General features: G+C 38.9%; 1 protein-coding gene across 4 annotated transcripts in view; it reads right to left on the reverse strand.

The window, feature by feature from the left end:
• The window catches only part of STAG1 (STAG1 cohesin complex component), a gene marked incomplete at its 3' end in the record, with an annotated part of 426,381 nt that extends 403,032 nt beyond the window's left edge, over positions 1 to 23,349 (reverse strand). For 2 of the 4 annotated variants that reach the window (XM_082459164.1, XM_082459165.1), the window contains exon 1: positions 23,103 to 23,348. Of the gene's footprint in view, positions 1 to 23,102 lie in introns of all 4 variants that reach the window. The other 2 variants (XM_082459166.1, XM_082459167.1) reach the window with 2 other exon arrangements.
• Positions 23,350 to 24,090: the final 741 nt, after the last annotated feature.

The following is a 24,090-nucleotide window of genomic DNA, read 5'->3' on the forward strand; positions in this document are numbered from 1 at the left end:
AAACTGCTGACATTTGTACCTGAATAAGTGAAGTTCTGAAAACAAGTCAATGACCCATTGCTTTGACCATGTGCTTCTGGGATGCTTATTCCACAAACCCAATTTAGCCATGCAGATAAAAAAAATAACTCAAGTTCTACTTTTTTGTAAAGCCTAAATGAATTACTAACCAAACCCACAAACATGGCTATATTACAACAATATTCTAATTAACTAATTGGCCAAAGCAGCTCTTAACATTATGATGCTTAAGACAGAAAAAGAGTAAAAACGTCTGTGCATTCTCTCCCTGGTATACAACTGCCCATAGTAGAAAGAAGCATGAACTTTCAAATTAAGACTGCCCTAGACTCAAATTCTAACAGTAACTAGTTGTAAGACTTTCTGCAAATTACTACACTTTTGCAAGCCTTAGTTGCCTCACTTATAAAGTAAGGATAACAATCTATATCTTTCGCAAAACACTTCACATTTCTGAGCCTTGGCTAGGAATGAGGATAATAATACATACAACCCTTCCAGCACTGTCGTAAGGATTAAGCACGAATTTATGTAAATGGATTATCACAATGAATTGTATATAACAGGCACTTAATAAAATAGTTGCCCTCTGTTTTTCCATTTCTCGTTGCTCTCCTTTGTAAATGCATGGAGTATAATGCCACACAGTCTTGTCAACCCTACCCAATACCCACACCCCCCAAAAAATCCACATGCACTTACTTAACCTCATTTTAACCCTTAGACAATCTTAAAGCCCACATTTATCATAAAGTTACCACTGACTTTGATGTTACAGGTATTTCAGTACTACTAAGAAAAAAATTCTATGTACCAGGAAAAGAAAAATTGTAGTCTTTTCAGAAAACAAAACAAAAAACAGACTATGAATCTGGGAGTATCCAGTGGATCTATAATCCTAGTCAGAAATCATAATACAGAAAGTCAAAACTTAGGAATTCAATTTTGAATGTAAATGACAAAAACAATTTCCCTAAAGCTGCAATAAAGTGAATCCAATGAGAAGTGGCAAATTCCTTCTAACCTAACTCTATATTCTAAAGATACTTATCCTCATGTAAATGGACCAAATGAAAACAACCCCAGTCTCTACACCCTCAAAACTTTGTTATGACTTTTTTCTAGGGGGGAGAAGAGGAAAACATAGGACCGAAAAATCCCTAAAAAGGGAGACATTTCTTTAAAACACACACACACACACATACACACACACACACACACACACACACACTCACTCTCTCTCTCTCACTCCAATTCCTGAGTTGGAAATCTATTTTTAAGTATTTCCATTTTTAAATGTAGACATATTTAAATTTTTCTTTCTGCATCTCTCTTCTAAAGCAATAAATTCTTGGTAAAGAGTTATTACTAATGGCTTTAGGTGTGACAATGGCTTTATCTTTAAGATGCCTAGGGTTTGCTTCAAAATAATATGGGGAAAAAAATAATAATAATATGGGGGAGAGGGGAACAGATATGGGTATAGATGAAAAAAGACTGGACAAGAAAACAGTTTTGAAGCTGGGTGATGAGTATGTGAGGATTCACTGAACTACTGTGTCTTCATCTGCATGTTCTAGGTTTTTCCATAATTAAAAGTTATTTTTAAGAAAGTAATAAATTTTGGCCACAGTTCTACAGAATGCTTTGTCTTGCTGTGTTGAAATTTTTCAAATAATTACATTCACCTAGTAAAAGTCTAGGTATTTAAACATTCGGCACTATATTTTTGCATTTAACGTAAGTATAATTTTAATATTTTTTTCTAGCTAGAGTAGTAAAATCCTGTGATGCTCTGATTCTTGTTTGCTTATGGCAGCTAATATCATGTGTGATATTAAAATCTAATCAAAAAGACATCCAAAATATTCAGAAATCTCATACATTGATAAGCAGAAATGGAAAGTGGTATAGCCATTTTGGAAAACAGTTTGCCAATCTCTTTAAATGTTAAATATAAATTTACTATATGACCCAACAATTCTACTCCAAGGTATCAGTGGAAGAGAAATGAAAATATCTACACCAAGACTTGTACACAAATTTCACAACAGCATTGGTCACAACAGCCAAAAACTGGAAACAACCCAAATGACCATCAATTGGTGAATGGATAAACAAAATGGAAAGAATACTCTTCAACAATAAAAAGGCAAGCACTGAAATGTGTTATAATATAGATCATCCTTCAAAACCACTTAAATATAAAAAGCCAAACACAGAAGACCACATATTTTAAGATTCCATTTATATGAATTATCCAAAAAAGGCAAATTTATAGATACAGAAAATAGATTAGTAGTTTCCTAGGTTTAGGGATGAAAATGGGAAGTGACTACAAATGGTTATGGAGTTTCTTTTGGGGGTGATAGAAATATTCTAATCTAAGTGTCCATTGACAGATGAATGGATAAAGAAAATGTGGCACATATATACAATGGAATATTACTCAGCCATAAAAAGAAATGAAATTGAGTTATTTGTAGTGAGGTGGATGGACCTAGAGTCTGTCATACACAGTGAAGTAAGTCAGAAAGAGAAAAATAAATACCGTATGCTAACACATATACATGGAATCTAAAAAAGAAAAAAAAAAAGGTCTGAAGAACCTAGGGGCAGGACAGGAATAAGGACACAGGCGTAGAGAATGGACTTGAGGACACGGGGAGAGGGAAGGGTAAGCTGGGACGAAGTGAGAGAGTGGCATGGACTTATATACAGTACCAAATGTAAAACAGATAACTAGTGGGAAGCAGCCGCATAGCACAGGGAGATCAGCTCAGTGCTTTGTGACCACTTAGAAGGGTGGGATAGGGAGGGTGGGAAGGAGACGCAAGAGGGAGAGGATATGGGGATATATGTATATGTATAGCTGATTCACTTTGTTATAAAGCAGAAACTAACACACCATTGTAAAGCAATTATACTCCAATAAAGATGTTAAAAAAAAAAAAAGAAATATTCTAAAATTAGACTGTGGTGATGGTTGCACAGCTTTGTAAATTAACTAAAAATCACTGAATTATATACTTAAAAACAAGAGTATTTTGTTATGTAAATTATACCTCAATATAACTGTAAAGGAGAAGGGAAAAGACAGGAAGGAGGATCGGGGGACTACAGTGCCTCTGAGATGATGAATGAATGGAAAGATTGATCTTTAAGAAGTAACCTGACCAAAATCTCAGCTAAATAGATGTCAGAGCCAATACTGAAATACAGGCTTGACTACAAAATCCTTATTCTTCCTATATCCAGAAGTAAGGGGGGCACTAGAAGCAACGTATGTCTTACTCAACTTTGCAAGGATAGATTAAATCCACTAGTGAAGCAGTATATGGGACACACAGAAAAGGCTCCTTTAAAACTGAGGTAAAGTCACAGTGAGAATTAAATTAGAGAATCAAACATCAAGAGATAAATCATCTGTAGAATGAAAAAGTAAATACACAAAATACAAACAAGGTGGCATGGGAATCAGGACCTAGCTCTTGTCCATGACTATATGAAAGCTGAAACCAAATTAACTGAATAGTGAAGAGTGTTGAAACAAATTAAATCTCGCAGTTTGTCTCCAACACTGTCTCTGGATAGTGTTCTGACCCAGATCTGCTGTAGTTCAGACATATATATCAGGCTATCACAGCTCAATAATACTGAAAACTAAGATGACCCAACTCACTTTGGGTTAATTCCAGGTTTACTGGTCAATCTTCAGATTATAATCTATGTCTGACATAGGTCTTCCAACAGGAGGAAAATGAAATGACTGATGAGCATGGACAGTCCACTTCATTTGAAAATTACATTTCTCAATGTGTATCAATAACCTGACACCCTGATTTATACCTCAGACTTCACCTGCAACCTAAATCACTCCTACATTTAAATAATAAATTGAACTTCTAACCATATCAATTCTGAGAACCAGAGTCTGCTACATAGTTCATCAGTTCCTGCCACACTTAAGAACTGACGCATCAGGCAGTCAGCCTTCCTTAGAGACACTCTTCTGCCCTGCTGCATGCCTCTGAAAACTGCAATTTGTATTTTGTTTGTTTTACAAACTAGATGAATGCTGCTCAGAAATCTGCAAACATACAAAATGTCCCCCCCAAAAGACAACTGCTTATATTCATAGTTCATAGAGCACTGTTACAGTAGCCCATTTACTAATGCAGCATCCTCTGAGATGACCAGGACATACATGCTTATTCCCTATACTAGTGAGTCCATGAGTTAAAGTTATTCACAAAAAGACACGCTGCTAATAAATGGACTAACCTGGATTACAATTCAGGTCTCCAGTCTCCAAATCCAGTTGTTCCTTCCACTTTAGACACTGCAAGTGTCTAAAAGGCCAATCCAATAAAACCAAGAAAGCCTGTGCTTCTACCAGAAAAATCAATGATTATTTTCTGCAGTCCTAAAAGCAGTCAGAAACCCTTTAATAAATAAGATACATAATATTACAGAGATCAAGATAAACTATAGTAGAGAGAAATGCTCAAATTTGAATAAAGGAAGGAAATTCATAAACAAAGGATTATAAACAGGGACTTCCCTGGTGGTGCAGTGGTTAAGAATCTGCCTGCCAATGCAGGGGACACGGGTTCGAGCCCTGGTCCAGGAAGATCCCACATGCCGTGGAGCAACTAAGCCCATGTGCCACAACTACTGAGCCCATGTGCCACAACTACGGAAGCCTGCGCACCTAGAGCCCATGCTCTGCAGAAAGAGAAGTCACTGCAATGAGAATCACGCACAGCGCAACGAAGAGTAGCCCCCGCTCGCTGCAACCAGAGAAAGCCCGCGTGCAGCAATGAAGACCCAATGCAGCCAAAAATAAATAAATTAAATAAATTAAAGACTTATAAACAATATTGAAGCAAGTACTAACAGAAACAAAAACAGTTCCATTTGGAAACAAATGAAAAATTTTAATTTTATATGTAAATAAAAACAAGGAAGTGCCTTCTATTAGAATCTTGTTAGAAAACCTAATGCTCTTTTTGTATTCTTTACCAAAAGAAATAAAATCACTTATAGACAGACAGGGGTGAAGTTAATGATTTGGTTCCATTACAAAAGAGGTATTGAGAAGTATACTATGACCCAGCAATTCCACTCTAGGTATATGTATCCAAAAAAAATAAGGGCATACGTTCACCAAGAGACTTGTACAAGATTGTTCACAGTAGCTTTATCGTAACAGCCCAAAACTGAAAAGAACCCAACTGTCCATGCACCAAAAAAAAAAGGATATACGTTTTGGTATATTCATAGAGCAGAAAACTACATAGCAATAAAAAAGGAACTGTGGGTACATGCCACAATATGGATGAATCTCACAAACATCATGTTGAGCAAAAGAAGCCAAAGTACAATTAACTGATGGCTACAAAAGCTGGAATAGGTTGGGGGAGGGGAGGGAGAAATAACTGAGAAGAGAACCTTTTGGGGGTGCTAGAAATGTTTTAGATCTTGATCTGGGAGGTGGTTACATGGTAAAACTTCATCAAACTTATGAGCAGTGTACTTTATGTATTAACATGTTACATGGCAATTTTTAAAGCTGGCATAAGATATTTATTTGGAACCTTTAACACAACACAGAAGAACGTCTTTTAATCTTAAATTTCAAAACATAAGACTACTCCAAGAATGTAAGTATAACTGGAAAAGTGATTTTATACTAAAATTAGCCCACAGTAGATTCAACCAAAATTATTACAGAGATACGTATTTCAAATTTTGTTCTAAAATTTCTTAGTTTGCTGTATGCTTTCAAGGGTTGGGCATAGCAAACAAATGTCAGAGTAATCTCTATCCTAGCCTCATTTCAATCATTTCAACATCTTCCAAAAATAAAATAGTAATTAAATCCAAGTTTATCAATGAATAGATATGGTCGTCTACTGAGAAAGAGAGGGTAAGTGGTTAGGTAAGGGGGTACAAGAGAGTAGAAATTTTTAAATAACTGCTATGAGAAATGAGAAAGAACTAACTAGGAAAAAAAGAAGAATTACTGGGTAATGTTGAGGGTCCAATTAAGATTGGTGAGCATGAATATTTAGTGGCTCCAGTCTGCAAAGTTAAGGTTTTCTCCAGATGTGCTCAGCAGGTCAGAGCCAGGTACACAGAAATGAAAAAGATTAACTGATCTGTGGCTGAGTATCGGTTAGACAGATGCAATGAAGAGACAAAAGTGCAAAGCAGCTCAGCATATTCCAAAAGTTACATAAGGTTCCAAGCTACCTAAGAAAATTAAGGTAGGAAGGGGACAAAAGAGGTGTCAAAGGACTAGAAGGCTCTATAAGATTGAAAAGAAACTGTCAATGTCTATGTTCAAAAAGAAATCAAAAAATTCAACAACATATGCAGAAATTCATGAATAGGTCTTTTACAGCAAAGCACCATTTTTTTCTTATTATTTTAGAAAATGGAATGCCTGCCTAACAATTTAAATTTCCTTTTTTAGAGGAACTAGAAAGGTTCCAAATGGAAAAGGTCAAATGCTTAAAGTATTATAATTGCAAATTTATATGTTCCTCAACATTTCTATGTAAATCCAAAGATTTGTTTTCCAATGATAGTTTAACTAAGGAAGTTTCCAAATTTCTTAGTGAATCAATGAACCTTTACCAAAATTCTTACTGTAAGCATATCGCTCACCCCATACATCAGTATACCACCCTTTAATAGTGTGTGTGTATCTGTTTAAAGTGAGGTCATATGACAAAAGAATTATTTTCTATTTCCAAGCTCTGTCTAGCTTGACCTTAAAGTGAAACTGGTCAGTAACAATATGTAATAAATGAATGTAGTAACAAAGTCAACAGGAAAAAGGTGGCTGGAAAGATTTAGGAACAAACAGCATAGTAAAGGCATTAATCTCAGCAAAGAATGATGTTTTCAGCACATCTGAAGCTGTAATGAAATAATCTCTAATAAAAAGGCTTAAAGTATAACAATCAAACTTAGTATATGATATGAATCTAAATTATTTAATTTGGTTGAATTTAGGTACCATTTATTGAGTGTCTATTATTTTGCCCAGCAATGTGCTTGCTCTGCTGCTATGGAGCACACAAAAGCAACATGTTCCTACCCTGAAGACACTTCATAGTATAGAAAAGAAAGCCACATGTGAATTATCAGTTTATCACAATACAAACAGTATTAATTAAGTGCCAAACAAGTAAGATAAAGTCATAGTAGGGTATTTGCAACTTAACCAATATGGTTATTAGCGGGGGGATGGGGCGGAGAATCACTATCAGACCTCACAGGAATACCTGATGTTTCTGAGATGCCTGGCTAGTTTGGACTAAAGAGCCACAGCTGTTTTCGTGAAGTGTGGTGGTAGTAAGAGATTTGGTTTTTGCATGTCAAAGAAACATTACTAACATACATGTGCACACACACCATTTATATACACAGGAACTTTGTTTTGGTTAATAAACTTTCAGTATCTGTTTTAGGTGATAGTTACTGTCCTCTTAATACGATGCAGCAAAACTGTTAGCAAACTGTTTACCAAAGCTATGTAAGTTAAACTAGAAATTATAGTGCAATGTGAAAAAAACGGCAGCTAGGTTCTCTAGCCAAAATTAAGACGTATTTGCCTATACCTCTACTCTGTAAAACTGTGCTGCTAGTACTGGCATACAGCCTCAAAACACACATACACATGGAGTTTCATTGCTTTAATTTCATCACTTAGTTTCTACAATATTGCCTAAGAACTATTTCTTACTTGTCACCCTCTGTATCCATTCTTTCAACAAATTCTACCACTGTCTAAACAGCTCATTGCAAATGCAAATTTTCACCTGCCAGTGATCTTTAAAAGGTGAGCTTCCATACACAGAAACCATTTATACTATTAACACTAGGTCCATCAGTAGTGCTATCAATCCATTTCAACCCATATCATACATTTAATGGGCTGGTATGGGATGCTTCTCACCATCTACTGTATTTCACCCACTCTAATATATGCATTTTCCCCTATTTTAACATTTCTGAGGTAAAGATGCATCTCACAATCAATGGCATTTTATAATTGTGCTGGACAGAGTAATTAAACTTAGCTGTCATTGTTCATCCATAACTCAGACATAGCTGTTCACCTTGTCATAAACTGTTATGTGCATTGTTAGTTTCATGCATGTTGAGTTTAACTACCTTTAAAATGTCTTGACATTGAAAAGTTACTGTGTACAAAAGGTACAAAAATTGAGATTAGCAAATCAAATTTCATTATTGCTAGTAATAATCCCAATTCCATGTTTTCTCGCAAAGCAACGATAAAGTGATTTATGGGATATGAGAACAGCCACAAGTAGATGAAGTTGTATTATGCTTTGTTACTGAGATACATGCCAAAGGACAGCCTATCACATGCCAAGCAATGCAAATGAAGGCAGAAGAAACTGTCAAGTCTCTGGGGATAGAAGATTTCAAAGCAATGAGTGGCTGCTATGACCAATTATAGACTGCACAGGCATACGGCATGTTCCTTCTTATTGTACATAAAATAGTGCTGTGCCGTCTCTTAACGGCAACTCAGGTTCCATGAAATAAGATTTTAAAAATTAGAACCCTTCATTCCTGCTCTTTACTATCTTAGGATGGCACCACCATTCACTCAGTTTTTAAAGTTAGAAACCTGGAGATCATTCTTGACTCGTCACTTCCAAAACACATAAAGGATCACAACACTTCTCATTATTACCTCTATTGCAACCACAGCCCAGGCACCATCACCTGAACACTGCAACGACCTAACCCTCCCCTCTTCCATTCCACCCCCAGCACAATCCAACATTCACACCTCAGCTAGAGGTGTCTCAACCTTGGCACCGTTGACATTCCGGGCCAACAATACTTTGCTGGAGGAAGCGTGTCCTGTACTATTATAAATAAACCCACAACTCTGGGGGTATTTTTCTTTTTTTTTAAAGATTTATTTATTGATTGATTGATTGCTATGGTGGGTCTTCGTTCCTGTGTGAGGGCTTTCTCTACTTGTGGCAAGCAGGGGCCACTCTTCATCGCGGTGCATGGGCCTCTCACTATCGTGGCCTCTCTTGTTGCGGAGCACAGGCTCCAGACGCGCAGGCTCAGTAGTTCTGGCTCACGGGCCTAGTTGCTTCGCGGCATGTGGGATCTTCCCAGACCAGGGCTCAAACCCGTGTCCCCTGCATTAGCAGGCAGATTCTCAACCACTGCGCCACCAGGGAAGCCCTGTCCTGTACTACTGCAGAATATTTAGCCACAACCCTGGTCTCTACCCACTAATGCCAGTAGCATACACCATCACCCCCAGCTGTGGCAATTGAAAGTGTCTGCAGATCGCCAAATGTCCCCTTGGAAACAAAATATATAACCCACAGTTGAGAATCACCGAGCTAGAGGGATGTTTCTTAAATGTTTCTCTGCTTAACACTCTCCAGTGATTTCTCATTTTACTTATAATAAAATCTGCAGTCCTTAGAGCCTTGCTCACCCAAACGTATCCTATGTAATCCAGATTCTGGCCTATCCCGCTAACCTCAAGTGAAGCCACTATATTCTTCCTGCATTATGCTCCCTCCATAACGACCTTTCAGTTCCTAAAATACCACAGCCATTTCTGCTATAGAGATTTTGCCTTTGCTCTTCCTTGTGCCTGAATCATTCTTGCCAGGTTATGTGCAAGCTCAGCTTAAATTTAACATCCTCGAAGATGCCTTTCCTGACTCTGTTTAGCATCTCATTATTACCCATCACAGTACCTCACTTGTTCCCTTTACAGCTTTTAACACAGTGTATGGTTATTTTGTTTACCTGATTATTGACTGTCTCTCACATGAGGACAAATACCTTGTCTGCCTTATTTCCAGCATCTAGGCAAAATGAAATGAACAAATTTATTAACTCGAGAACCTTAAATACTAGATAAGTTGGTATCAATAACTTCAACTCCACCCCCCTCTCATTCCCCACCTATATTTATGATCATTCCCTTGAAGTGGAGGGAGGAGAGGGGAGAGGAAGAGACTAACAAAGCCCTCATCCATAAAGTATCTTTGTCGTCATCATGTTCTCTGAAGCACTGCGTGCAGATTAAATGACATATGTAATGAATCTAAAGCACTTGGATGGGTGTGGTAAACAACCTGTATTCAATAACTGATGGCTTTGTATGTAAAGCACCAAGCACAACACCTATACAGATAACTGAAAAATGACAGTTCTCTTGCCCCTTTTAATATCACTCTACCACCAGCTAGCCCTGAATACAGTAAGAATGTAATTTTGCACCTAAGAGATACCTCTCCCCTTCCAGGCCTCCAGGAACATAACATACCATACTAGGTGTAACACAGGTTAGTCATTCATATATGTATGTTGACTGAGGAAAGCAAAATATCCGTTAACCAAAGCCAATTTATCATAAAATGACTTCAGAATTATACTTCAGTTAGCTTCAGTAAACAAAATAACCATATGAATATTCAATTTCTGAACCCAGCTTTAAATTAAATTCAGGAAAAATATAAATTACTGTTTAACAATATCAGTGTTGGTTACTAAAAATACCTAATACATCTAATACAAATACAAGTCTCCTTATAGGAAACTGTACAACTTTTAGCTAATAATTAGAACAAAATGATTTATCTTAAATTCCTTTTTAATATACTGTTTCTGACAGCATTCTGTATATGCATTTGGGGTGGGAGGTCTGAGGAAAGTGGTAAAGCAATATTTTATAAAGGAAACATAAAGGCAGCCAGACTGCCAGGGTCTGAATCCCAGTTCTGCTAATTATTAGCTACGCGAACTCTGGAAAATCACTTAACTTCTCCATGCCTCAGTTTCCTCATCTGTAAACTAAGACTTAACAATACTACCCACCTCATGGGGTTGTTGTAAGGATCACATAAGTTAATGTATGTAAAATGCTTGAACAGGGCCTGGTATATAGAGAATACTGTTAACTATTAATGTTACCAATACTGTTAACTATTAATGTTATTAATGTTAACTATTAATGTTATTGTTATTTTGCTTCTTTGCATCATTATGGTTAACAGCTGCCATACTGGATAGCACATATACAAAACATTTCCATCATTGCAGAAAGTTCTATTAAACAGCACTATAACAGACTACAGGATAGTTAGAATGCCTGATGAGATAATGCATATCTTCTCTAATTTTTTAAGAAGTGCTTAGGAAAAAAACACTCTAAACCCAAAGTAGTTTTTAATCTAATAACTTTGACAGGTAACAAAGAACTTGGGTTTTGGTCTATTTAACAAGTCAAATAAAAGAGAAGTGGTGAAGGAAAGAGAGACTTTTTTAAGGATCTCTATTCGACAAGATAACAAAACAAATTTTTTATTTCCTGTCTACCTTGCTCTACTAAACACTCTCTGCGAAGGCTACCATACTTAGAAAAGGAATTTGTTATTAATTATATTCAAATATAATGATCAACATATCAAAAAAAATTGTGATACAGTATTGTATGTGCTTCTTTAACACAGTAAATAAAAGATCTAGAGGGGGGGTCTAACAGCCCAATTTTAAAGCACTGATTAGGATAAAAGATATTTTGAGATATCTGCAACATCTGTAATTTAATATGAAAATTTTTCTGATTTCTATTGGTAACAAAGTTACAGCAATGCTCATACACCTGTGATTTGCTGCCTACATTCAAAGTTGAAGAAAATGCTAAATCTCACTTAGAGGTTAGGGAAAATGAAAATATTATTTTCCCATCTAAGTTTATGAACTCCAGGTTTAAAAAAAAAAGTTGCTTAGGAGATTAGACTTTAGAGTTATAAAAACCTGGACTCAAACCCACCGCTTCCTACCTAGGTAATATTGGGAAAAGGTACTTTACCTCCTCTGTGAAATGTGAGTAATACCTATGTAAGATAGCTGTGTTTATTATCATGCTACTCGACATAGTATTTGACACATTCTCAATAAACATGTATACTATTATAATCAGTAACCAAGTTCTGACAGTTATGTACTTCAGAACCCTCTGTGCATCAGAAAATCAGAGATTTGATGTCAGTTGGTCTGGGGTAGATCCCAACCATTCTTTGGTATATTTTTAAAGCTCCCAGGTGATTCTAATGTGCAGCCACTGGCCTAAGGACAAAGTTCAAACTCTAGTTTGGCACACTAGGCACTCTGGACACTGCTTACAGCTCTATATTTTAATCACTCCTCTATAGGTAACCCCAAGCTCTTCACACACACTCAGATAATGCTTCCTCAAGAAGTGGGCTATAGTAGTGGCTCTCAAACTTCAGCCTGTATTAGAATCACAGTTAAAACACAAATTGCTGGTCTCTATCTCAAGAATTTCTGATTCAGTTGGACTGGGGTGAGGACCAAGAACTTGTATTTCTAACAAGTTCTCAGGTAATGTTAACACTGCTGAGGCAGGGAGCACAATTTAAGAACCACTGGGTTCTAGACTACATCACTACATTGTCCCTGTATAATCACCTGAAATGCCATTCCCATCTCCATCATCCCACTCTTGCTTGGCTAACTTTCACTTTTCTTTCAAAACTTATATAAGAATTTGCCTTCAGAAAGCATTTGCTCACTTCAACAAACCACCTCAAGGCATTTATTACCTACTATAAAACTTATCTGCCAAAAAAAACACACTACAGAATATTCTTAATGGTATACTAACGCACAGGTTAGATATCTGCTACCATATACAGACTGTTTTGCAAGAATTGGGGGAAAAGGCCTCCTTTGGGCAGGCGAATTAGAAAATGCTGAAAAAGCAAATGGACAGTTGGTCAAGCAGAATGAAACCTGGATTTCAGCCCCCACCTAGCCCCTTGGCCATGACACCTTTATGCAGAGCACCACCAATTCCACAACCAGTCATGGCAGCCCTGGCACAGCCTACCACTAAAACACAAAGGAAGAGCCCTTAGATCAATCCTGGATTTGAGAAAGGGAGAGACGATGGGAGGAAGGGGCAATAAGGCTGTCTGGAAAGGATTTTTGGAGAAGGTTATTATCACACCTAAGTTCTGAGTCTTGAATCGCCTTCTCTGTACATCAGGAAAACAAGAACTGTGCTTTAATGTTTTTATACCCACAGTGTATGGCTCACTTGTAGATGTTCAATAAATGTTTGAATGACTCACAATGACTAAAATTATATGAAGACACTTGCTAATCTATCTCTTTCTCACCAAATAAAGAAGCAAACACACACCCATAGCTGGAACCAAAAACCATAAATATTATCTAAATATTAACATATTTGGTCTGTACACTAATCAGCTAGGGGAAAGCATGAATTATTCTAATAACCTGTTGGAAGATGAGACAAAAGGGCCTGCTGATAACACACTTAGGTTTTTCAAAACTAAAGTCTTTAAAATCAAAAACTTTGCATTACCTGATTCAGAATTGGTTTCCTGATTATTTCAACACGGACTAAAAAATTTACAGGAATCTTGGAAACTAATTTTACAATGAAGAAATTGAGGCTCAGAGAAGTAGTGACTCAAAGACACACAGCCAGTTAGTGGTAAAGCTGTAAGTAAAACTCAAGTCACTGGCCCTATACTAGTTTTCTCTCTCCTATATCACACTCCCTTTACATTTATAAAATAAAGTATTAAATATCCAAAACTTTTTTAAAAAACTCAGATTAACCCAGGTTTTGTTCCCTCTACCCCATTTTTATGAGAGGAAAAGCAGCCATCTAACCATCTTACTTTGTCTAGGAACTTAAAGAGGTAACTTTCAAGATTACGTTTTGCTTTTGGTAAAGATTCATTCCTAAGTCTCTTTGTTTCCAAAATTATACATGCAAAGCTAATATTCGTAAATAAAAATCCTGATACAGTCTTCAAATTTTCTCAATTACCAAGGAAGCATTACAATGGCTTTCCAAGATACAGTACTTTCTAAAGAAAAAAAGAGCCTGATTTTTAAAATACGTTTAACAATAAGCAGAAAACTCTGGCTATAACTCTCATCTCTCTATTAACCTGAATACCTCATCCTCTGACCTCTCTCATTAATAGTTTATTATTAAACTAGCTTTATGTGCTAATAAGAACCAATTAATTAAAATTATTTGCTTCTGGAAAGTAATCTTATGACTTATCTGGATTATAATTTTATTCACCTTTTAAATTTAAGATTAATGTCTTTTGGATTTATATACAATGCAACATAGTCTAACAGTTAAGAGCTAACTTTTTAACTGACACAGCAATCCATGAGACATGCTTTTATTACTTCCATTATACAGGTGAGAAAACTGAGATTTAGAGAGGTTAAAGAATTTGCCCAAGTTTACATGCCTAGGAAGGAGCTGAGTTAGAATTTGACACAGGCTGTGTAACTCAGGTGTCAGGAACTCTCTTGGACAATATATAATGGCTTTCTTAGCCCTTAATCATGTGATAATGCTTCCTTCATCTGTGAACATACAAACTTTTTAACTATCCCTAACAGTACAAGGTAAGGCATTTTCTTACTGAAAGTTAATTTATGCTTTAAAAATAAAGCAGAACACAGCTTAAGATATTCTTCAGCTTTTGTATCTTGCATTCTGTTGTAAGAATTTCTGCACATATGCTACCTTGTACTATCTCTACTAGAGAACAGAGAAAGCCTACCTCTCAGTACTCTAAATGAAATAAGAAAAAATAATAACATGATATAATAGAATCGACAGAGCTTTAGAATAACAGAGGGAATCAGGTACCTCAAAAGAGACAATCAGGTCATGTTCATGCTCGACTATGTATAAAACTTTTTTTCTGCCTAAGATTGAGGAGACAAGCAGTGGTGTCTCAAACCTCTACCTGAACCTTTAAACCAACTCAACAATTATGAAGAGAAATCTTGTCAGAGAGCCTAAAAATAATACAGGTAATACTTAAGTATTGTTTTCTCAATTAGAAAATAAAGGGACTACCCTGAAAAACTCTTCCGACTCTTCCTGACCCATTAAAAATAATCTATCATTTGGGGGGACCTGACAAGGAGAAGGGCTTGTCCTCTTACCTCTGCACTTTATGCTTCCAAAGTATCCTGAACCTAACGCCCTCACAACATTTCAGGTAGTATCCCTATTTGTTTGTTTTGTTGCTTTGGGGTTTGGTTTTGGTTTTTAATCTCTCCCCATAAAACAGAAGCCGTTTAAAAGCAAAGTCTATGTATTTAACAACTTTGTATACTCACTACTAGTCATGAAGTAAGCACTCATATTAATATTTGCTGAAAGAATCTTAACTGGATTCCCATCACAGAGATAAGACAACTAAGGCCTCTAGAAATTAAATGTTCTACTCAAGACCTCATGACTGTTATATGATAGAAAAAGAAAGAAAACCAAATCTCTGTAAAATAAACTTCAAAATGCAAAGGATTACAAAAAGCATAAATAAGGCTGAGATAAAAATGCCCTTTTAAAAGATTTAGAGTGTGGGTTCTGAAAGTAAGTCTGGGTTTAAATCCTGGCTCTCTCATTTATTAGTTGTCTGGCCTTGGAACAATTAGTCTACATAATACCGTGCCTTATGAACACCACCACTTACCAAATCTTATGGTGCCAACAATAAATGCAATAATGCATTTGCAGTAAATGAAAATACAAAGACGGTGATAACTGTTGGCTGAAGTTATCAGGAAAGATTTTACACAGATTCTACAACTCAGTGTTTGTTTTTTCTGTTTTTCTTTTCTTTGTGAGCTATATCAATTATACAGCATAATACATAAAATCTAGATAACAGTTTAAAGAATTATCAAGTGAACACTCCATGTAACTACTACTAACATCAAGAAACAGAGCACTCCAAAAACTTCTCTACAATGTGTCCCTCCCTCATCACAAACTTGAGAGGTTTAAGCAAATCTAATAAACTTAATTTAGTTAATTTGAGATTAAATAAGTTTAATCTAACCTGTAAAACAGATAACAGCAACATAATAATAACAACTTCCTCACAGGGTTACTGTAAAATATTTACTGGTACACAGTAAACACTCAATGAGTGTTTCTTACACACACATTATACCCCAGAACAAAGACATGGGGTGGGGTGGGGGGAATATAAGTATGTAATCTAATTGGTGAGAGCATAAAACCTACAGAGAAGTACAGTGCAGAGACAGAGCTGGAAAGCTAGGTTGGGGCCATGTAAGAAATAAAAGAAAAATCTAAGCTAATAACATAGAAATTGAGAAAATTCACTGGGCAGTTTTGAAAGACAATTCTCCATGGGTCTCTTGTTTTTCTGCCTATCTTGAAAACAGAGGCACCGACTGCCTTTGATCCAATCTTGTCAAGTATATTTGTAGACTCTTGGAAAAGAGAAATAGCATCTCCCTCAGAGAAAAGGAGAGGTATGCTTACAACCCATTATAAAGATTCCAGTTTCTCTAAGCTTGGGATTCCCCTCCTCTAACACAACCCAATGCATGTGCGAGTGTCACATCTTCACTCTACCGTGTACAAACTGGGGCTCCAAGATCTGACACTAATAGCTGTGGCTACTGCTATTGCTGTAATGCACTGTTCTTCATCTCTGACCAAGGAGTCTCATGACTCCATTAAACTGTAGCAGATTAACTTAGCCTGCAAGTAGGGTAAAATCTCAGAACTTTCAGTTCTTGACAGGCATTAGCACACAATCAATGTTTATTATAACTGACAGATTCCACTTCCATACTGTCAGAAAGGATAAAAAATGCAAAACTCAACTATATGCTGCCTTCAAGAGGCACATTTTAAATACAAAGGAAAAAAGAGTTTTAAGTAAATGGATGGAAGAAAATACACTACAGAAACAGTAATCTCAAGAAAGTTGGGGCTTCCCTGGTGGCGCAGTGGTTGAGAATCTGCCTGCCAATGCAGGGGACACGGGTTCGAGCCCTGGTCCGGGAAGATCCCACATGCCGCGGAGCAACTGGGCCCATGAGCCACAACTACTGAGCCTGAGCGTCTGGAGCCTCTGCTCCGCCGCAAGAGAGGCCGCGATAGTGACAGGCCCGCGCACCGCGATGAAGAGTGGCCCCCACTCGCCGCAACTGGAGAAAGCCCTCACACAGAAACGAAGACCCAACACAGCCAAAAATAAACATAATAAATAAATAATAAATAAAAATTTTACAAAAAAAAAAAGAAAGTTGGAGTGGCTATATTAATATCAGAAAAAGCAGATTTTAAGACAAAGATTATTACCAGGGATAAAGAGGGACATTTCATAAAGCCCAATTCATCAGAAAGACCTAATAATCTAATAATCATAAATTCTATGTGCCTAATAACAGAGCTTCAAAATACATGAGGCCAAAATTAACAGAATTAAGGGAGAAACAGATAATGCCACAGTCACAGTTGGATATTTTAACATTCCTCTCAGCAACTGAATAGAACTATACTAAAAAAACAAAACAAACAAATAAAACAAAACCCAAGACATAAATGATTTGAAAAATGCTACCAAAGCACCTTAATCTAATTGGTATTTACAGAATAGTACACCCAACAACTGCAGAATACATATTCTTTCAAGTGTGAAAGGTACATTTACCAAGATAAACCATATGATGAACCATAAAACAAGGTTCAGTACATTTAAAGAGATTAAAATCATACAGAATATATCTCAAGACCTCAAAATAAAATTAAGTTGGAAATCAATAACAAGATATCTAAAATAATCCCAAATACATGAAAATTAAACAACACACTTTTAAATAATCCGTGGGTCAACAAAGAAATCACAAAGCAAATCAGAAGCTATTTCAAACTAAAAGATAATAAAAATACCAAAATCTGTGGGATATTGCAGTGCTTGGAGGAAAATCTATAGCTTTGAATGCTTACATTAGAAAACAAGAAATGTCTGAAATCTATGACCACTTTAATAAGCTGGAAAAGGAAAAGCAAAATACATGGGGGAAAGAAAATTATAAAGAACAGAAACAAACGAGAGAGAAAAGACAAATGGAGAAAATTAGCAATGTTATTTTTGAAAAGAGATACAAATAGATAAACCAAGAATTAGACTGGTCAAGAAAAAAAAGAAAGAACACATTAACAACACCAGAAATTAAAGAGATATCACTACAAATCCTACAAGCAATCGAAGGATAACAAGGGAATCGTATAAACAACTAATGTCAACAAATTCCTTTAAAAATACAACAAAACTACCATAAGATGAAACAAAATCTGAATAACCCTATGTCTAGTAAAAAATTGAATTTGAATTTACCAAAAGTCTTCCCACAAAAAAAAAAAAATTTAAGTTCAAATGGTATCACTGATGAATTCTACCAAACAGTCAAGGAATATTGCACAAAGTCTTTCAGTCAGTAGAGGGAACACCTCCCCAGCTTATCTTATGAGGCCATCATAATCCTAATACTGAAACCTGAAAAAAAATCACAACCAAAGAAAACTACAAAATAATATCCCTGATGAAGAAATATCCTCAAGCCCTAACAAAATATGAAACATAAAAAGGATAATACACTGTAATCAAGTGAGGTTATCCTAGGCATCAAGATGAACATTTGAAAACCACCACTGGTGTTTGAAAACCTGTGGTAGAATGATGAGCACTTTGTTGCTAAATTTGGCTACTGCAAATATTTTTGTTCACCTACCCCAACATACAAGAATATCTCTCATCAGAAATATAAAGACATAAGTATAATTGCTAGGTTTATGGTACATGTATTCTTCAACTTACTACAAAAGTCATTTTCTTTTGCAAAATGACTATGTCCCTCCAAAAGTGGGAGTCTAATTTCCCCACATTCTCATTAACACTTGATATTATCAGAATTTTTAATGTTTGCCAATCTGATAGAAGTGAAATGATTTCTTCTAATGGTTCTACTTTGCACTCTCCCAATTACCAATGAGATTATAATTCAGCTGTGGGTTGCTGTAAGTCATGATACCACATAGGTGAGTTGCAACCAGCATTCTTAATTTTAAAAAAAGAAAAAATTAAAAACTCAGCGTGTACCACATAAAGGTTAGACATTATTTCCATGGTGTGTGTGTTTGTACTGGGTCACAACATAAAATGTTTTTATAACTCTGAGCTTCTAGCAAGTTAAAAGCCACCTCTAAAGCTGTTTAATTACAGCAAAACTCCTTAGAGAAATTTGGGCAACTAACTGGTACATCATTTAGGCCCACAGTACTAAAGATGTATCTTATAAAGAAGGTAGGATTGAGATGTCCATTAAGCACTAACTGGCTTAAAGAATTAGAAGAGGGAGAAGAAACCTGAAAGAAGAAATAAGGAGTGAAACAAAAAAAGGATTCTATAAAACGAACTGGTCTACGACCTACTTAAAGCTCACTTAAAAAGAATCACATTTGTCAATAAGACAAGGTTTCTCTCAGCACTAGAACATAGGAAGTTGGGATCCTATCCTCTTGACTACCAAAATGACAGAAAACTGATCCCTCCTTCTCTGTAGATACATCCTAATTCCCACCTCAAGAATCATCTCTTTCTTGGGCTTATGCAAGAGCATCCTCTTAGGTCTCTGCTTCCTACTCTTCCCTACAGAGCGTCACAGTACCAAGAATCATCTAAATTCTAGAGATTCATATTTTAATTCAGCTAACAAAGATTTTCCAAGTGCTTACTATATTACCTCTCTATTAAGAAATTAAGCTGTATCTCCCAAACAATTTTAACTCCTGGTTATAGTCTCTAAATCTTGTTATTCTTAACTAAAACTGTCCTAATTGCCTCCTCTTGAAGGTATTTTGCTTCTTGGACTGTTAAACCTCCCGCATACCATGACCAATTTCTGCTACCCTCTTTGTCCACCAATAATATCCCTACTCTATTTTAAATAACTATTCTTTTTCACAATTCCCTCTTCAAAAGTTGCTGGACCAATCACACCACAGCAAATGTCTGGTGTAATGAGTTTATGAATCTACCTGTCACTTAATAAGAGTGTGATCTTAGGCATTTAAATTTCTTAACTTCCCTGAGATTCAATCTCATCCCTAAAATGAGTAAAACAATAGGTATCAAACAATAATGAGAATTAGATAATCTCTATTGCCTTTTTTCTTTTTACTTAACTTTTTAACTTTTATTTTTAATTTCCTCTAAATGCAATAAAATGCTTTTATAGAGGGACACACTTTAACTGAGGTACCATGAAATACAAAAAGGAAAAAGCATGAAGACAAAACCAGTATGAGTAAACTTACCAGGTGGGGTTATACTGCTCTGCCTATGTGCTCTTCTTGTACATCCAGATTCTAAAGAAGCAACTGTAAAGATACTTCTTTCCCCATGGCAAGCAAAATTCTAACAACCCACAACGACCCACACCCTAGTATATAACCCTCCCCTTGAGTGTGGGAGAGACCTGTAAATATAATAGAACATCTCTCCTGTGATTGTTACATGGCAAATAGATTTTTGCATATGTATTTAAGTTCCCTAATCAGTTGAGTTCACCAAAAAGGAGATCTTCCTGAGTGGGTCTGGCCAAATCAGATCAGCTTTAAAAAGGGGTCTTAAAAGGGAGTCCAAAGGACAGAGACAGAGTAAGCCAGAGCAACTGACTTCTGCTTGCCTGGATGAAAGCAAACAGCCATGATGTGAAATGCCTACGTGAACATGTGGTAAGGAACTGAGAAAGGTCCTTGGCCAACAGCTAGAAAGAAGATGGCAACATCAGTCATACAGCCACAAGGAAATTCTGCCAACAAGTAGTGAGCATGGAAGAAGGTCCTGAGCCTCAGATGAGAACTGCAGCCACAGCTAACACCTTGATTTTAGCCTGGTGACATGCTGAACAGAGAGCCCAAAGTACCCAGATTTCTCACCTACAGAAACTGCGAGCTAATAAATGGGTGCCGTTTAAGCTAGTAAATGTGTGGTACTTTGCTATACATAAAAAGAAAACTAATACACTCCATCAACATAGGACAAAGCAGAAAAGGATAAAAAGGGGGAAGAGACATCTTTTCCTCCAGAGTGCACTGTATCTCCTCACAGCACTGATTATGAAGATATACAGATCCAGAATCAAGGGAAAAAATTAAAACTATAAAATTACATAAATTTTTACAGTTTTAATAATTAAGAAGGGCTTTTCCATACACTGCTTGTTATACAACTACCATATAATTTATTACCTTCATTTTAGTGATGAGGAAAGAAAGGCTGGAAGAGTGACACCCCAAAGATCACAAACCTAGGGTATGTTTAAAGTAACTTCAGTCCAGGGCTCTCTCTCCCCTACCACAGCCCCCTTAAGGCTTTAAAAGAGCCATTCAGACCAACAGTACCTGTATACTGTCTTCAAGGGAAGCATTCCTAGTAACATAACAATTTCCCGTATTTCACATCTATTTAAATACCCCTTAGCTTTGTCAGAAGGTCAAAACTAAAGTGGATACTGAGAAATTTCCACTCAAAAGTAGTTTGGTTGTAAAAATGACCATGGGTAGACCATTTGAATAAACTTAATGTACATTTTGAAATGTAATGAAAAAACTTTAGCAAAACGCTTGTCGGTTTTCTAGTACTTTATTTAGATAGCAAACAATTTGTGTTATAACTATTCTCAAAAATACAAAGCAAGTAAACAACCTTTCCGAATCTTTCACTATTTCCCCCGTTGGGCAAGTTTTTTTAGCCTGAACATTTCGTACGTTAAAAATATGAGAACGTGGTACAATGTATCATACAATACACAGGTTGTTTTTATTTTCACTGTTATATGTATTTTCCTAAGTGCTTCACCATCAGAATTTGCAATTTTCTTAAAAAGATACACGAAAATGTAAAAGGTGTAATCAAATTCCACGTAAGTTACAAATCACACAACTTTTCTTTATGCCAAGTCAAATACTTTCATAAACACTATGTTTGCTAAGAGATGCAAAATAAAGTCCTTTCTAGTCACAACCACGAGAAGGAATAAACCATATATTCACCATCTTAACATCGACTTTAACAGCAAATAATTCGCTGTCGTCACATACAAACAGCATCGTTTTGAGTCTATAAGCGTCCAAAACCATCCCATGATTTATACGCCCGGGGCACGATTCTCTGCAATGTGAAGAAAATCGATAAAATTTCAAATGTTGGTGGAAGGGGTGACGTGACAATCCTAAAACCTGAAAATTTCTTAGTCCCTACAGCACACAAGAAGCACCCAGTTTGCACTCTCCAATCGAGGCCCAGGTCCAACTCCAGGCACTCCAGTTTCCCAGCTCTTCACCACCACCCCCCCACCCCGAGAAAGGAGGGAAAACAACTTTTATTGGCCTCGTCTCCCGGGGGGCTGGCAAACTAGCGGGGCAGTGCTCCGGCCTGGACACGTTTCACAAGGAGGCCTCCGTCGGGGGCGGGGAGGGCAGACAGCGGGAAAGCCCGGCTTCGACGTCCCCTCTGCCCCAAGCGCCAGCCCCCCGCTCCACCCCACCGAGAAGAGGCCTGGGCCGGCCGCCACGCCGAGCGACCCCCCGGCCCCTCCGCCGAGGCGAGCTCGTTGTCATGTGACGCCGCCACCGCCGCTAAAACACCGCAGAAACGCAGGGCGGCGGGCGGCATTCGCACCAGCCCGCCTCGGCCCGGCCCCGCCGGGCGCGGGCGAGTCCCGAGAGTCCAGGCGGGGGGGCGGAGGGCGGGCTTGGCGGCGGGCCCGAGCGCGCCACAAAGGCTTCCGCGCCCGTCGCCGTAGTGCCTGAACGGGCGGGGGCACAATTTTCGGGGCCCGCGATAGGGGTGCGGAGCGATCAGGGCTCCGGAGCGCCCGCCGCGCCCACAGTCGTTCCCCCCGGCTCCCGGACGGCCGGCAACCGCCGCGCCCAGCACAGGCCCGCGCGGCCTCCCTCCCCCGCGCGGGGCCCGCGCCCGGCCCGCCCGCTCCCCGATCGCGCTCTCTCGCTCTCTCCCGGCCTCCATCTTGGATCGGCGCTTCCAGCCCCCGCGCCGCTGCCGCCGCATTCCCCCTCTTTCCCGCCCCCCGCCGTCGCCGCCGCCGCCGCCCGCACTCACCTCAGCTGCCCATCCGGGCGCAGCCGGCCGTCGACCTAGTTTCCCCCCAAAAGTCTCCGGTGTGTTATTCCCGATGTGGGGGGGTTGTTACGGGGTGGTCGCCGGGGGTTCGGGAGCGGGGGCCGCGCCTTCAACGGAGCTGCAATCCTAACCCGCCATCTGGTGGCATTTTCCACACGCCAATGGCGCCGCTGCAGACTTGGGTCCGGACCGCCCTCTGCTGGCCGCCGTGCTTACTGCCTCGCTGACGGGACGGACCTGCCCGGAAAGGGGAGGGAGCTGAGGCGCGAGCTGGCGGCCGCGGCGGGGACGCGCGCAAACGCTTTCCTGTGGGGATTAGGCGCACGCGCGCCAGCGGGGCGGGAAACGTGGCCGCTGCGTGGCGGCCCGGCCCCCGCACGGAGCGCTGGCCCAGCTCAGCCAATCGCGAGCGGCGGATACCTCTCAGTGAGGGCGCTGTGGACGGTTCGTGGCCGCCCGAGGCGGGCGGAAGGATGGCTGCGGCAGCGCCTGCGCGCCCCGCTAGCTGAGCTGCTGCCCGCCATTTTTGGAGCTTTTCCGAGACCTGGGAGGGAAACCCGCCCCCGGCCCCTTCACCGAGGCCCCTCCCCGGGTCGCGGAACTGGCGCTTCCCCGCAGCCCCGCCCGGCTCCTGCTACCCCCATCCCCCGCCCGGGACGAGCTCTGCGGAAACGCGAGTGGGTGGCGGCACAAAACTGTGCTCCCGCCTCTCTTAGGTTTGACGAGGGACTCAGAGTTTAGCATTGTACTAGCGACTTATTGTTGACGAGGCGCTTCCCCCGGCGCGGGTGAAAAGGTTTCGAGAACTGTTTGGGACCTCCCTCGCCGCCGATCTAGACCCAACACTGCTCGCCGCAGGCCGATTGGCGTCGTCCCTGCCTCCGTAAAGCAGATCTTCTCCGTGGTGCCGGCTTTGCATAAGGCGGCAGCATTGGCTAGTTAGTGAGTCAAGAATGTAGGTAGACTG

Source organism: Balaenoptera physalus (assembly GCF_965194825.1).
Source record: "Balaenoptera physalus genome assembly, chromosome: 4".
In the NCBI taxonomy this organism is placed as follows: domain Eukaryota; kingdom Metazoa; phylum Chordata; class Mammalia; order Artiodactyla; family Balaenopteridae; genus Balaenoptera; species Balaenoptera physalus.